Here is a 16,234-nt window from a genome sequence, read left to right on the forward strand (position 1 = left end):
TTAAAATTCAGATGAAAAATCAGAGCGAAACAAATTTTAGGGCAGCAATCACCAGTGTGGTGACAATATGAATGCAAAATCTGATAATACAGTTAATTCAACTTTCTAACATCATCTACATAAACCTAAAATAGCAATGGAAACAAAATCACTTTTTTTCACAAGCAGAGATATGATATGATATGATATGATAGTTTATTTATATAGCGCCTATACACAATGTGTTTCAAAGCGCAAGGCAAGGGAGGGAACAAGGGAAAATACAACGACATTCTTACAGGCCATGAACAGTAAGGATGTGAAATTAACTATTGTACTCGGCCTGACGACATTTCAGATAGTGCAAGTGCTAAGACATAGATATAGATAAGGAAGGGAGCGGGAGAGTGGGAAGGGAATGGAAACAGACAGGTGACTACCGTACTAGGCCTGACGACATTTCTGGTAGAGCCGGAGGAAAACAAAAGGTGAGGGAGAGGGGTGCAGAAAGGGAGGAGAGGAACAAAAAAAGCGACTATCGTACTAGGCCTGACAACGTTTCAGATAGTGCTGGAGGGAGGGGGGAACAGTAAGGGGATGGGGGAGCGACAGACGAGGTTGCTATCATACTAGGTCCAGGGACAATTCTGATAGAGTAAGTGCATAGAAGAAAGTAAGGGGAGGAGGGGAGGAGATAGGAAAAGGGAGAGGGGAGGACAGAACAGAGAGTAAGCAGTCAAAAAGAGTGGAGAAGAAAGAGGGGAGAGCGAATACAATAGCAGAAGTCAGTAGTAACACATAATGTTGCAAGTCTGGACACAAGATGAAGATGGTAACAGCATGATTCAGGGCCACCATGAGCAAAAGAAGTCCAGCATGAGAGTTGAGAAAGGGTGACGCACCGTGATCAATGAAGTCCATAAAAGTAAAATCTAGCATAGGCCACATGACGGTGATGGTGAAACCAGAATATATCAGGACAGCCTCCTGTGTCCAGGAAGGGGGGGCACAAGGGAACAACACAGTGGGACCAGAGAGGGTGGGGATGGCCTGTGGGGACAGAGGGTGTAAACACATGTTGGTGCATGCTTACCTGCTGTTTTAGCAGGGGGTCGGACCCTGGTCGAACAGGTCCAAACAGGAATTGCCCTTTTCTTTGACTGCCCTTTACTTTGGACGCCCGGGCAAGAGATGCCCTTGATCCAAGAGTTAAGAGCAGGAAGGAAGAGGCAGGGCTAAGAAGGTGGGTGGTGCTTAGGCCGGGTGACCTAGATCCACTTACACCTGCTCCCCAGCTGCAAAGGAAAAGAGGCTGGAGGGCTCCTTAAGTAGGGAAAAGAGCAGCAAGCAGGAAGGCACCAAGTGGGCGGGGCTTGCTAAGTAGTGAAAAAGAGCGGCAACCAGGAAGGCACCAGGTGGGGGGGGGCTTAGGCCAGGTGACCTAGATCCACTTACACCTGCTCCCCAGATGGCACTTATGTTATGCAATCCCCTGTAGCACTTCCCCAAACACCTGCTAACTAAATTCTGTGTGGATAGAAAGCAGTGGCAAGGAGTCAGCAAGAAGAGGGAATAATCTGCTTTTAAATTCAACCCACCACTCCAGAATGGGAGGTCAAAGAAGAAAATTAAAACCTTAAAAATGAGCAAAATAGCATACTCGGATTGCACTTGTTACTTGTAGATCAGTTTACACTAGGATAGATAGGACGGTAATTCATGTGGCTGCACTAACGAGACAAGGAAGCTTACAGGCTACTGAGCAGGGTACTAAAGGAACATGAACACAGGTGAGAAAATCGATTTTGGGAGGAAAACAATGCAACAAAATATCACACGCGGCAGAATTGCAATTTCCTATTTCACACAGGTTTTAAATTGGGAAACAGCAAAGCAAATGACCTTAGCAGGCAAAATCAGAAATCGGTTTTTGGGATGGGAAACAAAGACACAGAACCGATAGGAAGGGATGACTCTTATGGGATGAGGATATGGGTTTTATTATGGGAAAAGCAAATCAGATGTTTTAAGGAACGCAAGTACACGGCCAAAATCGGTTTTGTTGCACAAAGATTAGTTCTACTGAGACTATATTTTCAAGACTATATGTTAAAGAAAGGCACTTGTCATGAAGAGGTTGAGTTCGAATTACAACCAAATCACTGTGAATCTCTTTATAGGGGAATTAATTTGAGTTATTCCAAATGATACAAGGGACTTAGACAGGTAACTGAAGGAAATAAAGAACAAATATGCTAACATATATGAACATACACAGATTATTCTGGGGAAAAAAGTGAACAGAGTACACTGGCAATTTGGAAAATGACAAGGGTTTTATGGGATTTTAATAGGGTTTGAACAGGATGCAAGGTAAAATAGCAGGATATGGAACAAGTTACTTACCTGTAGCTGTTGTTCTCCAGCATGGGTCTGGCATGGATTCACATGCTCATGAATATTCCCCTTCGTCAGGCTGGGAATCCTCGGTAAAGAAAAAATCAGTATCAGTTTCGTTTCTGATTTGTCTTTCCTAGTAGTAACCAATCACTGATCTCTGCGTCATACTGACCACAGCCAATGACTGCCCTCTACCTAAGCCCCGCCTCTGGCAGCAATCTTCAGATTTGGTAGCACGTGAAGTGGCAGTATGACCAAGTGAAGAGCCGCAGAGGGGTAGGCGGGAGGGTTTGCATGTGAATCCATGCCAGACCCATGCTGGAGAACAACAGTTACAGGTAAGTAACTTGTTCCTTCTCCAGCATGGGGTCTGGCATGGATTCACATGCTCATGAATATAAGATTAAATAGCAGTAAACACATGCACAACCACGGGGGGTGGAAAAAGGCTCAACATTAAGCAATACAAAAAACTCAACATTAAGCATCTCTTACCTCCTCACCAGGCTCACCTTAAGCGAACAGGTTGCGCAGCACTGCTTGGCCGACCCTGGACTCCTCCCTGGAATCCCGATCGACGCAGTAGAATCTCGTGAAGGTGTGTGTCGACCTCCACGTAGCAGCCCTGCAGATGTCCAGCAGGGGCACACCAGATAAGAACGCCGTAGTAGCAGCGATCGCTCTGGTCGAATGGGCTCTCGGACGGCCTGGCAGCGGTCGGTTAGCCAACCGGTGACAGTGCATGATGCAGCCGGAGAGCCATCTGGAAATAGAAGACTTCGAGAGAGCCTTCCCTTGATTCACAGGTCCAAAGTTCACGAACAGCTGTGATGTCCTCAGGAAACTCTTTGTGCGGTCCACGTAGAACTTCAGCACTCTAGCCACATCCAGCGAGTGCAAAGTCCTCTCGGCCGGCGTCGAAGGAGACGGGAAGAAAACAGGTAACACCAAGGGCTCGTTAAGATGGAAGTCCGACGGCACCTTGGGCATAAAGGAGGGGTGCGTCCTAAGCACCACCCTCGAGGCATGGAAAGTCAAGTACGGTGCTTTGCAGGATAGGGCCTGGATCTCTCCCACTCGTCGTGGAGAGATGGCCACCATGAACGCAGTCTTCCACGACACAAACTTCATAGGTGTGGAGTGCATCGGCTCGAATGGGGGCCCCATGAGCCTGGTCAGCACCACGTTAAGTTCCCACGCCGGGGCCGGAGCCTTCACCGGCGGGAACGACCGGAACAGTCCTTTCATAAACTCTTTTACCAGTCGATGGGACCACATGGACGTCCGTCCTGTGGTTCTGGTATATCTGGAGATCACCGCCAGATGAATCTTAATGGAGGCATGGGCTAGACCAGCCTTTGCCAGCGATAGCAGGTACGGCAGCACTTGAGGGGCCGTAATCCGTTGGGGGTTGATCTTCTGTGCTCGGCACCAGATAGAGAACCTCTTCCACTTATGACCGTAGCATTTGAGAGTCGAGGACGCCCTGGCCTTTGCAAGAACCTCTCTGCAATCGGCCGGTATATCGTAGCCTCCAAACTCTAGCGCTGCAGGAGCCAAGCCTGCAGGTTCAGCGACGCCGGGTCGTGGTGGAAGATGGCGCCTCCTTCTCTGGAGAGAAGGTCCGCGTCCGCCGACAGCTTGATGGGAGGGGACGTTGACAAGTCCAGAAGGTCCGGGAACCAGATCTGCCTCGGCCACGCCGGTGCGACGAGGATCATCCTGCACCGGGACCTCTTGAGCTGGCTGATGAGTCGAAGCAGCAACGGCAACGGAGGGAACGCATACAGGTATAGGCCGTCCCAGGGGAACGAGAATGCATCGCCCATGCTTCTCGGCTGGGGAAACCTGCTGGCGAACCTCTTGCACTTCGAGTTTGTCGCTGTTGCGAACAGGTCGATTTGGGGTTTGCCCCATCATCGGAAGAGTTGATCCACCTGATCCTGGCGCAGTTCCCACTCGTGACACGCGCGCAGCTCCCTGCTGAGCGAGTCGGCGATGGTGTTGCTTTCTCCTACCAGGTGGAAGGGAACCAGGAACATCCCCTGGGCGACCGCCCAGTGCCACAGATCCTGTGCCTCCTTGGATAGGGCTGGGGATCTGGTGCCTCCCTGCTTCCGTATGTAAAACATTGTCGTGGTGTTGTCCGTGAAGATCCACACCACCTTGCCCTTGAGCGACGGGAGGAATGATTTGGGAGCCCAGAACACGGCTCGGAGTTCCAGGACGTTGATGTGCAGGAGCCTCTCCTCCGGGAGCCAGAGGCCTCTTGCGTGGAGATCTCCGGTGTGGGCGCCCCAACCTTCCAGGGAGGCATCTGTCGTCACCGTCTCCTGGTACGCCGGCGTCTGAAAGTCCTTGCCCGCCGTGAGGTGCGTTCGAACGCCCCACCACTGAATCGCCCACCGGAACACCTCGTTGAGGGGGACCCTGTCTTCGAAGGTGCCCGTCGTCTGTATCCAACGGGTGTCGAGAAATTCTTGAAGAGGGCGCATCCGTAGTCTGCAGAGGCGCACCAGGTAGATGCAAGAGGACATCATCCCCAGGAGGGACTTGATGGACCTCACCTTGGCCACGTCCGTGGCTAGCAGGCGCTGCACTTTGCCTAGAATGGTCTTCGTCCATTCTTCCGACGGGGCCGCCAGGCGCCTCACTGTATCGAGCTTCGCTCCCAGAAACAGGGCCACCTGCGACGGCACCAGGTGGGACTTCGGGTAGTTTATGGCGAAACCCAGGTTTGTGAGTAGCTGGACGGTCCTCGCAGTGTGTTCGACGGCGAGTTCCCTCGTCCTTGAGCGGATGAGCCAGTCGTCCAGGTAGGGGTAGGCGTGAATCCCCTGTAGGCGCAGCCGCGCCGCCACTGGTGCTAGGCACTTGGTAAAGACCCTGGGGGCCGACTTCAATCCGAACGGCAGTGCTCTGATTTGGTAGTGGCGTCCCTGGGCGACGAACCTGAGGAACTTTCGGTGACTTTTGAGGATGGGAACGTGGAAGTATGCATCCTCCAGGTCCAACGACGATAGAAAGTCGCCTTCCTCCAGCTGTCCCAGTACGTGCTGGAGGGTGACCATCCTGAACTTTTGTGATCTGATGTATTTGTTCAAACGACGAAGATCCAGGATGGGGCGCCAGCTGCCCGTCTTCTTTCTGACGAGGAAGTACCTTGAGTACACCCCGGAGCCCCGTAGCCTCTTCGGGACAGGCTCGATGGCGCCTTTCCTGAGCATCGCCCGTACTTCCAACAGCAGTTGCGGGATGTGATTTTCCTTCCTGGCCACAGGTGGAACGTGAGGGCACTTCTTCAGGAATTCAAAAGAGTGTCCTCTTGCCAGGGTATCCAGCACCCAACGGTCGGTGGAGATGGACTTCCACAAGCCGACGAAATTCGTCAGCTGGCCTCCCACCGGGGTGCTTCGGTGGGGGCCCGAGACCACGGCCGGTTCAGTCCTGCTTGGAGGTGGTGGCCTTGCCACCCTGGCCACCTTGCCGACGGTGGCGAGGCGCTCCCTGCTTGCTGCGACCCCTGTATGCCTCCTGAGACGAGGAGCATGCCGCCTGGCGGTAGGACGACGAGCTGCTGCTGGATCCCTTGGAGGCACCCTGTCTGCCCCCAGAGCTCCGAAAGGGCTGTCGTTGCTGAAGGGCTCCTAGGGCGCGGGCCGTCTCCGTGTCCATTTTTATGGCTTGGAGGGACTCGTCCACCGCCTTCCCGAACAAGTTGCTGCCGTCGAACGGCATGTCCAACACCCTGGTCTGGACGTCCTGACGGAAGTCGGTCGCCCGGAGCCAACCCCGTCGTCGTAGGCAAACACCATTGCCCAGCTGGCGGAACCCGGTATCGGCAATATTGGTTGCCACCGTTATGGCGTGGTCTGACGCCACCTCACCCTCTTGCAGTATTTCCAGGGCCTCGGACCTCTTGTCGTCCAATATGGGGGCCAGCTTAAACCAGAGCTCCCTGTCGTAACGGGCCACGATCGCCAGGGCATTGGCCGCTTTGATCGTCGTCGCCACCGACGAAATGACCCGCGGCCCCATGGCGTCCAACTTCCTTCCCTCGCCGTCCGGCGGGGAATTCAACATCGAGGCTCCTGACCCCGCCGCTTTCTTCTTCGCCGTCGCCGAGACGACCGAGTATGGTGTTGGCTGGGCCCTGAGGCACAGGGGAGCGGTTTCGGGGACCCGGTACTTCTTCTCGTACCGGTCCCGTTTGGCTGGTGCCATGGAGGGGTTTTTGAGAACCGACAGGCCCTCCTCCCAGATGTCATCGATTAGGGGCACCGCGATGACCGTCTTCCTCTTGGCCTCCCGGCGCTGATAGAGGAAACCTTCCTTTTTCTGCTCCTCCGGGCAGAGCTGGAACAATTCGGACGCCCTGGCGATCATGGCGTGGAATGAGCCAATCTCGTCGGGTGGCGAGGCCCGTGCGACGGGAGACCCGTTCCGTCGTCGTCGCCGTCACCCTCAGAACCCCTCGTCGAGCCCAACGCACCGTCATCTCCCGACTCGTGGGAGGATGAGGAGGGAACTGTAGGCCTTACGGGGGCGAGCAGAGGAGAGGGTTGGGTCCTCCGTCGTTTGTTCTGAGGACTTCCCGACGGGCCAGGTTGCGGGTCCTCCGGCCTGGGCCGTGGGAATCTCGTCCTTATCTCAGAGCATAAGGACTGGATGGCAGACAAAATGGCCGCCGAGCCATCCTGAGGCCTAGGATCTGGCTGCGCCGGAAGGGAAGGCCGCTCTTCCTCACCATCGTCGTCGTCTTCCTCGGTTATCTCCCGAGGATCTTCCTGACGGGATCGAACCTTCTCGAATTGGACTTCGAGGTTCCTCACGGCCTCGGTCAGTTCCTCCTCCGAGGCTGACTCCGAGCTCGAGGAGGGCACCGTGCCCCCCCTCGCTTCTTCCATCATGGCGGCCACGATGATGGGCTGAAAAGAGGATTCCCTCCTTGGTGGCAGGGAAACTCTAGTCCCGGAGGCAGTCTCCGCTGGCGGTGTCTCTGTGGGCTTGGCAAGAGTCGCCACGATAGCTTCGATAGAGGCCTTCGCCTGCTGGGTAGGGGCCTTCACAACCTTAGGTGCATCCCGGGCCTTCTCCTTCAGGGGATGGGCGACGCCTCGCTCTCCCTCTTCCGAGATGGGACGGGGCTTCTCCCGAAGCTTACCCGGGGTCTCAGACTTTCTCTTCCCCGAACCGGAGCGTTGGCTCGTGGTTGACGGTACCGGGGAAGGTGCGCCCAGCCTGGAGACTGAAGAGCCCGACCTTTCAGCGCTCCCGGAGCCAGCGGACTCACGGCGCTTGGCCTGGTGTTGGGCCCCCGTCGCCGGGGCGCCCGCACAGGACTTAGAAGCCCGCTCGGACCCTTTCTTCTTCTTCTCACCCGTCGAGCCCTTCTCCAACCAGCTTGCGAGACGGGATCGATGGTCCCTCATGGTCCGCTCCGACAAGTTCTTGCAGAACTGGCAGTCCTTCTCTACATGAGTCTTGTCCTCATGAAGACAGTAGAGGCATCGCGAATGTTCGTCTTCCTTAAACACATTCTGCAGCCCGCATCCAGGGCAGCTGCGAAACAGCTTGGGTCCGGGCGACGAACTCGCATCCTGGGCCATCTCGAAGTAGGCCGCGAATCTTCTGGAATCCTCCAAGAAGTTGATTCGACGAAATCTTCACCCTTGAGGGGCATAGGAAAATCCTGCAACGGGTAGCCATTAACGGGAGTAGAAACGGTGGAGCTTGAGGCTCGATTAACCGAAAAAATGTGAAAATTCACCTGAAAAAACGCAAAACACGCAGTAAAAGCTCGAGAGCTAAGCACGAGGACTCCCAACACTTGAACGTGCGGTAAAAATCTGAAGATGGCTGCCAGAGGCGGGGCTTAGGTAGAGGGCAGTCTTTGGCTGTGGTCAGTATGACGCAGAGATCAGTGATTGGTTACTACTAGGAAAGACAGATCAGAAACGAAACTGATACTGATTTTATCTTTACCGAGGATTCCCAGCCTGACGACGGGGAATATTCATGAGCATGTGAATCCATGCCAGACCCCATGCTGGAGAAGTAGTTTATGTGTACCGGGGGATGGGATACAAGGCAAACTTGGATTTGGTAATTAGGACAGCCAGCAGGGTCTTTAGATGACAGGGCCACAGATCTGGTCACGGGCAGCCGGGTCAAGAGATCTGGTTACCAGGTCCGCTGGGCTCTCCTGGTTGAGAACAGCTAGGCAAAGTCTAGTCACTGTGGACAGTGGGATAAGTCAGCTGAGCAAAAAGGTCTGGTCACTGGATTCTCCTAAAGGGACTAGCGTTCTTTCCTCCTTTCTCCCTGAATTATTGGGATGAATGTGGTTCTGCATAGGTGGTTCTGGATAGGTGTTTCTGTCTGGATCTGGGTCAGCTACCTCTGGACCTGATTCTGGAGTCTTGGAATCTTGCAGGGTGAATTTTGAATGTTGAAGATCCCTGTCCCCTGCTTATATAGGGAATGACATCTGAGGAGTTTTACAATATGGGCGGAATTACTCTGAACTTACCCCTCGCATGGGATAGGTCAGGTTACTGATACCCCCACCTCCCTCCGAGCTGATTGGTTATACTGCATAAGCCAAAGAGCACACTGACCATGCAGAGATTGGTTATACTGCATAAGCCAAAGAGCACACTGACCATGTAGAGAGCATCAGGGTATTAGGTGATGCTAACCAATGTAGGACTTAAGCTAGTAAGGTGCAAAACTGTAAATCCAGCAATATTTTTGGCAGATGTTCTCAAGGCAGGAGACTGCGTACTTGACTGCACAAAGAACATAGAGATTTTTTTTTATTTTTATTTTTATTTGTTTTGGCTACATAGTAACCTTTACAAGGTATAAGAACAAATAAGAACAGATCATAAAATTGCCTTACATAAAATTCGATTACATACAATCCAGAACATTCAATATAGCAAATCCTAATTTCACAGAAAGGAATAAATGGCTTATGCAACTAAGTAAAACCAAAATAAAACAAAGAAAGAAATACAAAATGCATAAACAAACCATCTTTTATAGCCAAACTGCCTCCCTATAATTCACATTTACTTTTTAGAAAGCGTAGTATAGCCAATTGTAGTTTGACCCTATGGCCATGCAGCATATCATTGCAAAGGGCTTCCAAATCAACACACTCTGGGTTAGGCACATACTTAATAAAATATTCAATGCGTGCAGATCTTAGTCCCAAACATTGTGTCAACAGAGGTTGGAGAGTTACTTCTCCAATGTCTAAGTCACAAAATAGATATTTAGCCATTGGGGTGGGCAGACATTGCCTTATAGTCATGATTTGGCCCGTATCAAGAACATTGAAGTGAAAGCGCATGAATTCCTGTCTATGCCCTTTGCTGGGGAATCTTCTGAGGTAGGGTTCAGTAGTAGCAATTTTTTTAGGATTACCAACCAAATGCGCGTATAGTTTTTTGCTTTGTATAAAATTGACTGTGTGATTCCAGTCTGCGTGTTGAAGAAGTATCTTCACCTTGGTAGGATTGCTGATAAGCAGTTCTTTAGAGACCCCAACTTGTGCCAGCACTTCCTGAACCTCCTTTTCCAATTCCCGCACTTTGGAGAGACCAAAGGCTCAGGGAGGAGTGAGGAACATGGTGATGAGGGATGGGTACAATGTCCTACCAGAGACACAGATTATGGAACTTCAGGGAGCTGCACCCCTGGAGGAAAAGGAGCTGTGGGTAAGGAGAGGATTCTCCATCTCTCCAACAGATACCTTATGGCGACAAAACAATACAGGGAAAGAAGTCATGCCACTAGCATTACTGAAGACAGCATTAGCACAATTGCATTATCTAACACACACAGGGAATGAGGTCATTGCTACACGCATTTGAGAAACATGGTTTTGCCCAAATTTGAATGACCATGTAGCTGACTTCATAAGTAACTGCTTAACCTGCCAGCAGTTTACAGCAGGGCATACCTTGAGAGTTTTGAGTGGAGCCATACCAAGACCTATAGGCCAATTTCTGCATCTCCATGTGGACTACATGGCCATGGCTCAAGTTTGCCAAAGTTACCACTACATGATAGTGGTTGTCTGCCTGTTCTCTAGGTGGATAGAGACTTGGCCCTGTTCAAATGCTGACGCCCTTAGAGCGGGCACGTTTCTGGTCAGGCATGGTTTCCCGAGATGGGGCATGTGTGAGGTCCTGTGGTCTGACAATGGCCCTCACTTTGCCAATGAACTATTTCAACCTTACTAGGCATTAAGCACAAATTTGCCTGTGCGTACCAGCCACAAGCAAATGGGTGTGTGAACGCTTGAATGGACTCCTAAAGGAGTGCATAGCCAAAACTCAGCAGAGCACCTTGAAAAAATGACCACATGTTTTACCTTTAGCCTTGTTTGAATTGCACAATAAGCCAATATCCGACCACCATTTAACCCCCATAAGGTGGTGACAGGATGACGCATGCATCTTCCCCTGGTTCCTCCCACAAGAGCATTAAAAGATTGTGAGAACAGTGGAGATATGTTAGGACAGGAAATGTAGGAATACATTATGTTGGGAAGGATCCTAGTGCTTTTCGTCATTCCCAAGTTTCTCAAATGCTTTAGAATTAGGCAAGACTTCTGTTAACTGTTTTCTAAGCACTACAAGAGCCCAGGGGGGAGGAGGGTCACTAAATGAAGATAGGTACTATTTAAAATATAAGGTGCAAATAACCATTAGTTGAAAACATGTGTAAATGTTATTTTGTGTAGCTTCAAAATGTCATAGCAGGCTCTCTGCCAGAAGGAATGCAGCCTGTGCTATAAGTAGACTACAGGCATTGCGTCACTGAGGCTAGCTCTCGCAGAGCACAAGAAGTGGCTGAGCAGCTGTTCCTATCCATCAAAAGCCCATGCAGACTAAGAATAGGAGGATGTACATGCTCATGCACACAATGTAACATTATGTAAAAATAAGGGTTTTTATGACAATTATTGGACCAGATGAAATATAACTTTATTGAGCGAAGTGTTGAGAGGTTGGCGGGAAGAAGAAGTCCTCTGCCATTCCCCCCAATCCTCATCTTCATGTAAAGATTAGAGTTTGTTATCTCTTGCAAAATAGACTCATAGCCTTAATTCCCTAGAGGGGTGCATTTACTCCAGTGTGAGTGTGATCAGGGGTACCCCAATATATTTAAGGGTACAAGTATGGCTTACCTTTCAATTACTTCCCTGTTTTCTAGTGCTTCTTTTATCTCTCGCCAGATACAGCGGAACCAGGGGGCCCCAGAAGACAACAACAGCGGTGGCACACCACAAGACAATGAACTAAAGCACTGTGTGAAAGTGGGAGACATTGTTCTTCTGCTGAATTTTGGGCAGTGCTGCAATGCGCCTCGGTTCACCGGCCCCCACGTGGTTGAGGCCGTTGCAGACAGAGCTGTTAATTTAGTAGGGAAATCCATCTGGGATCACCTTCAAGACTTCAAGCCCTAGAAAGCAGGGTCTTCACCTGGCAACAGAGTAGCAGTGACCGACAGGGCCAACGTTCAGGACCTCGATGAACTACATGTGCGTACAGACCTCACAGAGTTAGGGAGGCAAGGTCACCCCATGGTTAGATGATCCCAAGCAGCAGAGGTGGCCACTGGAGCACTTGTGCAGATTGATGAATGAAACACTGTTTGTTTCAGGTGGATGCAGATGTTCTGGGAATTGATAGTTTATTTGTATAGCGCCTATACACATGTTTGAAATTGCTGCAAGGCAAGGGAGGGAGCAACGAAAAATACAATTACATTCTAACAAGTCCTTGAAACATTAAGAATGTAAAATTAACTATCGTACTAGGCCTGGCGACATTTCAGATAGTGCAAGAACTTTGACAATTAAAAGGAGGGGGGCTGAGAAAGGGGGTAGGAGATGAGAACAGACAAGCGACTATCGTACTAGGCCTGACGACATTTCTGGTAGAGTTTAAGATTGACAAGAGGTGAGGGGGGGGGGGGAGAGCAACGAAACAAGCGACTATTGTACTTGGCATGACGATATTTCTGGTAATGCTGGTGAGGGGTCAGACGGGAGGAACAAACAAGCTCCTATCGTACTAGGTCAGACGACATTTCTGATAGATTGTATAGGTTGTTGTCCTGATGTTACCTCCAATCCATCACCCCAAACTTTTTTCTAATCAGTTTGTGCACTATATAAGGAGACCCAAAATATTCAGAGCACGATGCCCTGCAGTATATTATCTTGTCTTTGTAGATTATTTGGCCCACGCATACTCACAAAATGAACACAGTGAAGTCCCAGTGTTAGCTACATTGAGAGACTCCTCAGTAAAAAAGGTCTGGGCGGAAGTCTTCGACTTCCTCATTAGTGATTATTTGGTTCGTGGCGCTTCAGGGATCTGACAAATACTAACACAGTAACGCCTTCTTTTGCGAATTTCAGGCGGGCAACTTTATCACCAGACTGCAAGGATCAACTAGCGTAAGTGAGTATGAAAGAAACAATAAAGAACATTTTTATCATGCCATGTATATTAATTCCCAGTGGCTTGATGGGATTTGTATTTTGGTAATTCTATGTTGTCGTTAGCACTACCGCCGTGCCCTATACTAACATTCCCCCTACCCGTGCAGGAGGGTCGACCATGTAAGGTGGACGAGAAGACACTGCCGATAAGGTAAGGCGCTGTAAGTTCAGTATTGACACAGACATGAAGGGAGTTGACATATATCTCACTGACACAGCACGAGTATCTAACAACATCTGGTATAAACACATGACCAAAGTAGGTAAGGAAATCACTGGGGAGAGCCGTTATGTCTGCTCTTAAATCCCCTATGACATGAGTGCCTCCAGAACGTTCACAGCAACTGAAATACCAGCAGCCAGAGCACAGCGCCTGATGTATCTTGCGATGGTGCAAATGCAAGGAAGATTCCAAGGGAGGACAGCAACATTGAGATAGATGTCCAAAGGGACCTTCCCATATGAAGATAATTACCAGACATGATGAACCATTACTGGCATCTACATGAAGGGTTGCAGTATATAACTGATGGACTTCAGAAAGGAGAGACTAAGACTATCACACTGAAGGAATTGCCATGTCCCTCGACAAGAGTGAAGGAGATAGGAGGACAGCCTGGATGCTGGGAAAGGCCACAGATATTAGTGTACGGACGAGTGTACACTAACGATGGATGGCAAGATGGAGTGGTGGGAAGCAAGGCACTGGGGGTCATGCCGAAGTTGGAGGTAAGGGAAAAACGATGCCGGTAAAGGATTACCGGCATCGCTTACCGCTACGGGCTATTCAGACCAACCAGACCGCTATTTACAGCACTGTAAAGTACGATGCCGTAAATATCGGTCTAGGGTTGCGCGCGACACACCATGCCAATATTAGCGGCATGCCGTAAACCGGAGCTGATCCTAAGTAATGCGGACATGCAAATAACGGCCTCCTGAAGCACGAAAAGTACCTTACCGGCATCGAGTAATTACTGGCATCTCCGAGAAGGTGTTAAGAACCCTGAGCAGTGTTTCCAAGAGCCACAGGTGTACACAATCAGCACAGGTGGAGGCAATGGAGTCTAGCACAGCACAAAAGGAGCACACCCACACACCACAATCCCTCCCACACCAAGATGATACCAATAGTAGTAGCATTACTGGAGCTGGAGGCCCTGCTTGCAAGGCAGCAACAACAACAGCAACAACAACAACCACAGCCCCCACCACAGAGGATACACAGGAGGAGAAGGAGGGTGATACAGGCCCAGCATGCCCCACCAGTGCAGCCACCGTTAGCACGCCGGCAGCCCCCAATCCCTCGCATCAGAGCCACTCCCTTCAACCTAACACCAGAGCAGATCCACACCCTGTACCGGCTTGGCGGTGACACCATCACGACCATAGTGGACCTGCTACATGACGACATAGTGAGCCTCATTGAAATACGCACCGCCATCCCCCCTCTACTAAAGGTAGTGTCTGTGCACCACTTCCTTGCCACAGGCACCCACCAGCACACAGGGGGGCACATGCATGGCATATCAAAACCCTTATTTTCCCGGATACTGAACCAAGTGCTGGATACCCTCCTCAAGCACACAAGGGACTACATATCCCTACCACGGACTCCCCGGGGGATATTAGATACAAAAGTTGCCTTCCATGCACTGGCAGGCATACCAAATTGTATAGGTGCCCTTGACTACACCCACGTGGAGTTGGTGGTCCCGCATGCCATGGAGGTGGCATATCGCAACCGCAAGCAATACCACTCCATCAATGTGCAGATGGTATGCAATGCGAGCAAGATCATCACACATTGCTGTGCCCGATATCCAGGATCAACTCATGACTCTTTGGTCCTGCGGAACTCCATGCTACCACGCTATATGGAGCGACATGCTGGACGACGTGCCTGGCTGCTTTGTGAGTTGCCTGACTGGGCCATGGCAGTGCATCAGGGTTGTGAGGTGGGTGCCTGCATACTCCACCTGGGTGGGAAGTGGGGGGGAGATGCATACTCCACCTGGGTGGGAAGTGGAGGGGATGCATACTCCACCTGGGTGGGAAGTGGGGGGGTGCATACTCAACCTGGGTAGAAATGTTGACACCAGTGCACGATGTGCACCTCACCGAACACTGTGCCCCAGAGCCAGTGAAATGGCACATGACTAACAAATCCCACAGTGATGAAGTAAGGCCGACACCTAACACTACATGACTAACTGGTGACCAGGCCACATCCCACAACACATGCACCACTCATCGGCGGCCCTCACACACCGTAAGGGCATCTAGCACTATGCACTGCATATGCACTATGTCGCTGCCTCCAGCATATCACCACACCGGACAGTCATCCCTGGGAGTGCATTGAAGTGAGCCTAACAGGGATACCACAGCGTGGTACGAATATGCTACTGACAACAGCCAACACTCCCTACTACCAAATCTCACAGAACACAACACATCAATGATTTCACTCCAACACTGCTGCATGCTTATACGATGCACGTGCAACAAGATGTGAGTGCACACCATAACCCATCCTGAGGATGCTACCCCCTCCATCATCCCATTGCACAGGACACATAGAGGGGTCAGAAATGGGGCCAATGCATCCAGGGACATGTGTGTATGGGCAGAAATTACCTGCTGCCATGTAAGACTAGTACAGTTGTCCGCCATGAATGTACAAACACTTACCTTCATTCCCCTCTCATGCAGGTGATGGTGGCTATCCCTTGAAGCCGTGGCTTATGACCACTGTCTGAAACCCACAGAACAGGCACGAGGAGGACTACAATCGTTCCCATACCTGCACACTTGTGAATGAGCAGACCTTTTGCCTGTTGAAGACACGATTCCGTTGCCTCCGCCGGTCGGGTGGGGCACTTATCTACAGCCATGAGAAGGTGGCCAAGATCACCATGGCATGTGCAATGCTGCACAATATGTGCATCCGTCGGAACGTACCCCTGCCCCCTGACATGGAGCTGCTACCACCTGATGATGATGAAGGGGAGCAGGAGGAAGAAGTGGCAGGACAGCATCACGGTGCCGATGCACAGGAGGGACTTGCCGTGCGGCAATCATTGATTGGACAATATTTCTGACACACAAGTCAGCAGAGGGTGTGAGGATGTCAGGACATCGGGCACTGGGTGTGGGGATACATGTACACTATGCACTGTGAAACATTAAATGACACATGCGCAATGATGAATGTCCACTCTGTTGTTTTTTTGATGAACAACCGGTGTATTGAATTAGAAGGTTCAAACGTGAAATACAAACCCTCCACCACCCTCCCACCTCCCTCTCCCCCCACAACTCCCA

This window comes from Ambystoma mexicanum, chromosome 11, assembly GCF_040938575.1.
Source record: "Ambystoma mexicanum isolate Mex_15411 chromosome 11, UKY_AmexF1_1, whole genome shotgun sequence".
NCBI classification, from domain to species: domain Eukaryota; kingdom Metazoa; phylum Chordata; class Amphibia; order Caudata; family Ambystomatidae; genus Ambystoma; species Ambystoma mexicanum.